This window comes from Bidens hawaiensis, unplaced genomic scaffold (genome assembly GCF_021521415.1).
Source record: "Bidens hawaiensis isolate Kalapana, Puna unplaced genomic scaffold, B.hawaiensis_p1.1 tig00006913_1, whole genome shotgun sequence".
NCBI classification, from domain to species: Eukaryota; Viridiplantae; Streptophyta; class Magnoliopsida; order Asterales; family Asteraceae; genus Bidens; species Bidens hawaiensis.
Genome location: NW_027491474.1, coordinates 1,088,422 through 1,095,690, shown reverse-complemented (window position 1 = coordinate 1,095,690; position 7,269 = coordinate 1,088,422).

Below are 7,269 nucleotides of genomic sequence, written 5' to 3'. Positions count from 1 at the left end.
ATGAAAGAGAGTGTCAGTAAGTGAGAGAATGCAAAATTTCCATCCCCAAATTACCCTTACTTGTCCTTTTTTTTTATTAATTTATTGAATCTTTCATCCAAATGTCTCACTTTAAATCTGGTCCGCTGATTAACTAACATCAACGGTTACTAGTGGGTTTCCAGATTTTCCTTAACTCAATAGGGTTTTTAATATATCTCTTATATATAGGGGGAGGATTAAGAAAGAACTCCTTCTTAAAGAGATAACTAGAGAACTAATAAAGAAATATTTTTAATTTAATTAAAAAAATATTTTTAAATTTTCGTTTTTGCCATTCTGCTTATATTTTGATACCATTCACTCGAAAAAAATAAAAAAAAATTAATAAAAAAACTCGTTGTAGTGCACATATGCAATACATCGACTTTTTTATATTGCATATGTGCACTAGTGTGTATTTTAATGTGTGCAATAATGTTGAATAGCATATGTGTAATTTTTTGTATTGTATTAGTGTAATAGTGTTATATTATATTAAAAATACAAAAAAAATCAATATAGTGCATATGCGCATTAGTGTTGTATTACATATATACGATAGTGTGTTTTGAGTACAATTATTAGTGTTGTATTTATATATATTCAATAGTGTGTATTGTATATGCAATTGTGTTGTATTATATGCAATAAAACATTATTGTGTTGTATTATATGCAATAAAACACTATTGTATATATGTAATACACATTAGTGCACATATGCATTACATCGACGGTTTTTTTTTTATTTTTTAGGAACAATATCATCTTATTAGAAGGAGGAAAGAAAAAAAAATCGCAAAATATTTTTTAAAAAAAGTTAAAATTAATTTTTATTAGTTCTCTAGTTCTCACTTTAAAAGGAGTTATCTCTAGATCCCACCCCTATATATATATATATAGAGGATGGTTCAGGAGAGAAATGAAATTATTGTGAGAAATGAATATGGGCCACTAATTTTAATATAGGTTTTAAATGCTTAAAGATAAATGAGGAAAATATTAATGCATGCACTCTCTTCAATTAATATAACTAATAAATATAACAGTTATCTATTTAATTAATATAACTAATCAAATTATTATAATTGGAAAATAAGAATCCATTTATTTTTATAACTTATTTTTTTCTCTCTTGAATTTTTATCCTACACAAGTACAATTTATTCATACATTAAAATTTCTTTTTATCCAAAACCAATTTCTTCCAACTCAATATATTAATATTCATCAACACGTATTTACATTGTGATGAATAGTACAAAAAACTATCTTACACGTGTTTACATTAAATATCAACATAAAAGTACACAACCTATACGAAAATATATAACCTACGCTTGTTCTAAAAATAAGAAAACATATAACTTACACACGAAAAACATATAACCGACACACAAAATTCAGCATCAATAAACTACACACGCACACGAAAACGTATAACCTACACACGAAAAACATATAACCTACACTCGAAAATTTTATCCTACACATTTAAATACAATTTATTCATACATTAAATATTTTTTCTATTCAAAACCAATTTCTTCCAACTCAATATATCAATATCCATCAACATGTAGGTACATTGTGATGAATAATACAAAAACTATCTTACATATGTTAGCATTAAATGTCAATAAAAAATATACAACCTACACAAAAACACGTAACATACACGTGTTCTAAGAATAAGAAAACATATTACTTACACACGAAAAACATATAACCTACACAAGTATAGGATGTGTGTATCTTTTTTTAGTTTATATAATTGCTGATGTCGAATTACATATGTAAGTTGTATACTTTTTTGTATGTTGTACGTTTTTATTGCTCAAAATGAGTGTAGGTTATATAATTTTGTGTATGTTGTATATTTATTGTTTATATTTAATGAACACATTTGTATGATATTTTTTTATTATTATTTATAACAATAATTTTTCTAAGTATATCAATTGAAAAAAAAATATTATGTTTTGTTATTTATTAATTAGAGATGATTTATTTTGGTTATATTAGTTGTATTAATTGAAAAGAGATGGATTTATTATGGTTATATTAGTTATATTAATTGAAGAGAGAGAATGCATTTATTATTGCATTTATATTTTTTTTATTTATTTTTAAACATTTAAAACATAAAATAAAATTAGGGGTCCATATTCATTTCTCACATTTCTCACAGTAATTTTATTTCTCTCCTGAACTTAAGCCTATATATATATATATATATTTCAACTTCGGTTAGCTAGTAAAAAATTAACTTAAATTAATAAATATTAGAACAACTTTTTTAACAACAGTAAAATATATAAATAAACCGGCTAAAAAGAAAGCTGAAATAAAAGGTTACATCACAAGAAGCGGGTTTTTAAGCTACTTTACCTTACCAAAAGTTCACTTTACTTTTCCTACGTGAAAACCATAAGAAAGAATAATTAACGAATAAACCAAAGATTTCACCGCTCCTTATAATTTGGGGTTGAAAGATGGTTTTGTCACTGAATCATCATAAGACCCACCATGTAATGAAGCAAATCATCTCAATCAAAGCCTTCTTCAATGGAAGCCAAGAGCAATCCAGGAAGTCGAGAATCATTCTCAGAGGAGCAACCACAATAAAGTCTACGTTTAGCCCATCAATGAGCTACCTCCAAGATTTCAAAGCAACCGAGTAACCCCCAAAAGATGATCAACATACTTCACATGATCTGAAAAAAGAAGGCATGACATCAAGGGAATATGAAGACCTCTTTTTTGTTTCTAAGATTATATCAAATGCGATCTAGTAGCACATGCCAAACAAATATATTAACCTTTTTAGGCACAAACTCATTCCATCTCGTCTCCATGTTACTAATGGGAAAAGAAACACGATCAATAACAACTAGAGGCCTTAATTGAGAAACCATCTTGATTTTCCAAGTTCCGAAGCCGAGAATCAGCCTCATTAGAGAAAGAATAATCTGGAATCAATCCCAACAAATCAACGAGTTGGGAAGCCTCAACACCCCCTCCCCCCTTGGCGGCCACTTCCAATCCAAAGTCAACATGAAAAATGTCTAAATTCTTTGGGTGAAAAATACTTCTATCACCATCCTAGTTTTTTCCGACCATTATAATTTTCGTCAAACCCCTAATTGTTCGTTTTTAGAAAATTACAAAATAATCATTACACATTGATGCATAACATTTTCACTTGAAGTTAAAAATATTACTCAACTTACGTTATCACATCTCAACTTAACGTATTTAACAAAATGAACTTTTAACCAATTTATATATCATTTTTTCAAAACACTTCATTGAATAATACCTTTAAATATATACATACATATGTGTATATATATATATATATATATATATATATATATATTGTCACACCCCGACCAAAGGCGGCGGAACATGCCGAGGTGTAACGATTGTCCATAAGCACATGACACTAATTAAAGTGACAGTATTTAATAAACTCATTTCATTTCACAACATCGAAAATGTCACATAACAATTATTCATAAAATAACCATAAACAAGATATCACAAAATATGGCAAATTTGATATTGTTCATTTTTACTAATATTCTAAGGTCTTTGATGTCGTTTTCTTCACAATCATAAATCAACCAAGATGCAAACCTGCAACATTTCATAAGATAAAGTTTTTCAACACAAAGGTTGGTGAGAAATTCATAAGTTTAATCATATTAGTATATAATAAAGATAGCCACAAAACCTGCATACGAAACGATAAATAAAAGTGGTAATTTGGATACATAGATATCGCTAAACACATTAGCGACACCTAGCTATAAGGGGATGCCAAATAGTCTAGGATTTTATAGTTATCGTTAATTGCATTACGTTAACGACACCTTGCTATAAGGGGATGCCAAATAGTCTAGGATTTTATAGTTCCACCAACCAAAAGCGATAAACATATAGGCATATAAGCATAGAACACCAAATCGAGCAATTATTTAGGTAAAGTATACAACTACGTTTGTGGTTTAAGATTCAAATATAAAGCATTTTGTTGAATAGGTATGAAATGTCACCCCCAAAATAAAAGATGGAAAATGGGGTATGAAGTACTCACCTTCAAGTAGTAAACTTGAAAGATGATAATTTGGAGATTTGTCGGAACGACGAGTTTAACGCACGATGCCTAAAAAGAAAAGAAGTCTTGAATTTAGAAAGGTTGTCTTGAAAGTCTTTAAACAAAATAAATGTTGAGAAATGTAAATAATTAAAGTTCAAGGTTTAAAATGTGACTATTTAAGAATTTATAATAATAACCCTTTAAAAATGTAAGTTTGCTCGAAACCGGGTTAAAGTATCTAACCTTAATATTTACTCAACCTATGTTAAGTAATAAGGTGGGTAAAATGCAAGAATGCAAATCCCTTTGGAATAAAGATACTAAAACGGGTTTTTTTTTTATCGAGTGTTCGGGTTGTCGGTTCGGGTCTTGATAATTGGTCAAACCCAAAGTCAACTTTCCAAAATATTGAATGTTATGAGATAACTCAATAAAATTTAATAAGACTTAACCAAGTATGTAGTTCCATTGTTTTAGAACTAACAACGCACGTTAAGCGAGTGCTCGGTTTTGTCGGTCCAAACTTTGTTATGAGATCAAGTTGGATCCAACATTTCCAAGTACTTAAGAAAATATTTAAAAATCAATTTGTAACTATTTTTAAAGAAATATACAAGTCTTGATGGCTAAAAAAAACACACTTGTGTGTCTTAAGCGAGCAAGAATCGGTTTGGTTCGGTTTCCATCTTACAACAAGTTCATAGATGGTTTCCACATGTCCAAACACTAAAGAACTTGTATAATAATGTACAAATAAAAAAAATACCAAAAGTTAACAATAAAGTCTTTAAACAAAAGTTCGGTTTTCGGTTCGGATCGTGTTTCAGGTTAAGACCGAGGTAAGATTCTACAAACCCATAACCATAGAATTTGTAAAAATGATTTTAGAAACTTAGATCTAACACTAAGTATGTTTAAACAAACAAAACTAGTAACAAAGTTCGGTTTACGGTTTAGAGCTATTTACGGTTAAACCGAAGCATAGACTCTTAAAAACCCATAACCATGGAACTTGTAAACATGACCAACAAACTAAAATAAGCAAGATTAATATGTATGAACAAGTTATATAGATGTATATATATCAAGGACACGAAGTCCTCCATGAAGCCTTGCCTTATGGGGTCCGAAACCTCACCGACCGGAATCGGAGAAGTAACTACCAAAGGTAAACAATGGGTGTATATTATATATATGTTGCACAACCATAAACAAGTATTAATAAGGCTACATAAACTAATTAAGATGAAAGACCAAAATCCTTCAAGAACACTTAAGAAGATAACCTTGAATCTTTGATGTTTGAGAGAGTTTTTTTTTTTGGAGTTATAGCAAGGGAAAATGAAGAGGAAATGTGGTGTATATATAGGGTAATGTTGGTGGTCAAATATGGGTGTGAGACACAAGAGTTTTCATGCAAAATGGATCAAGACAAAAACATAAAACAACAAAAAAAAATAATAAAATAAATAAATAAAAATACAAATAAAGGTAGGATGTTTTCAAGACCCAACAAACAAGTGTGAAACAATATTGTAACATAAATCCATCATTTTGATTATAACATAAGCTTCGGTTTACAAATCGGGTCGGTTTACATAATAAACAAATACAAAAACGAATACAAACAAGACCCGAAATTGACGAATGTCACACACACACACACACACACACACACATATATAATACCCCTGTATATATGGGTGGATTATTATACAATAAAGGCTTATTGTATATCACGTACGTGACCTTACAGAGCGTTAGATTACAAAACACGTAGTGACAGTTTCGTAAATAACCCAAAACTAGTTTGTGATCAAATTCATCGATTACAAATCAATTCTGATCCAAATTCTGAACTCGTCGCTCTATCTCATTCAATTTCTAAACCCTAATCAGAGCTTAAACTATGAATTCTCAAAAGTCAAAAACCAAAATCAAAATAGAATGTCTAAAGAATCTTCAAATTGATAAAAAAAATTGATGATTTAATCAATCGAATTGATGTGTAGTAGGCTTTAAAATCGTCAATCAATTATGAAATTGTAGAATATACACTCAATTGAGCTCTAATTAGGGTTCAGAATATAATGCTTAAACGCTCTGAACAAAACTAAAACGTTCAGAACAAAAAACTAAGAAGTTCACTAAAAAAATCTAAGTTCAAAATAAAAATCTAAGAGTTTCAGAACAAAAATCTAAGAAGTTCATAACAAAACTTAAAAAGTTTTGAGAAAAAAGCTAAAAAATTCAGTACAAAAATCTAAAAAGTTCAAGCAAAAATATGCGAATTTCAAAACAAAAATCTAAGAAGTTTAGTTCAAAACTAAAATCGTTTAGAACTTAAAGCTAAGAAGTTCATTACAAAAATATAAGAAGTTCAGAACAGAATTCTAAGAATTTCAGAACAAAAACCTAAGAAGCACAGTTCAAAACTTAAAACGCTTAGAACAAAAAACTAATAAGTTCAAAATAAAAACTTTAAACACTTAGCACAAACCTTTAAAAGTTCACAAGATTATATATGAAATTAAGCATTCTATTACATGAAATTGGACACTGAAATCACTTCATATAATCTTGTAATCATCAAATAATCATTAATTGACCATCGATTTGATCATCGTATTCATCATATGAACAAATCTGAAACATATTTAAACTTTTATCAGTTGAAATCAATTTTCAAATTTTCAATTCAATTGGAGTGTCTGCATTCTACAATGGAGTCAGTGACGATGGTTGAAGGTTGTAATGGTTAATTGGATGAAAATGAATCGAAAAAATTTACAAGATTGTCATCGCGTGTTTTTTGAAATCGATGGTGTAGTAAGTCGCGCACGCAATGCACGATAAGAGATTATTGTATTGGATCTTTTACATACACACACACACACACATATGTACATATACATATACATATACATATACATATACATATACATATACATATACATACATACATAGGGGTGGTATCTAGAGAGAACTAAAGAACTAATAGATAATTGTTTTTAACTTTTTTTAATTATTTTTTAATTTTCTTTTTCTTTCCCCATTATAATAAGTTGATCTTGTTCCTTTAAAAAAATTGTCGATGTAGTGCACATATGCAATAATATGTATTGTGTTACACAATTCAAACAA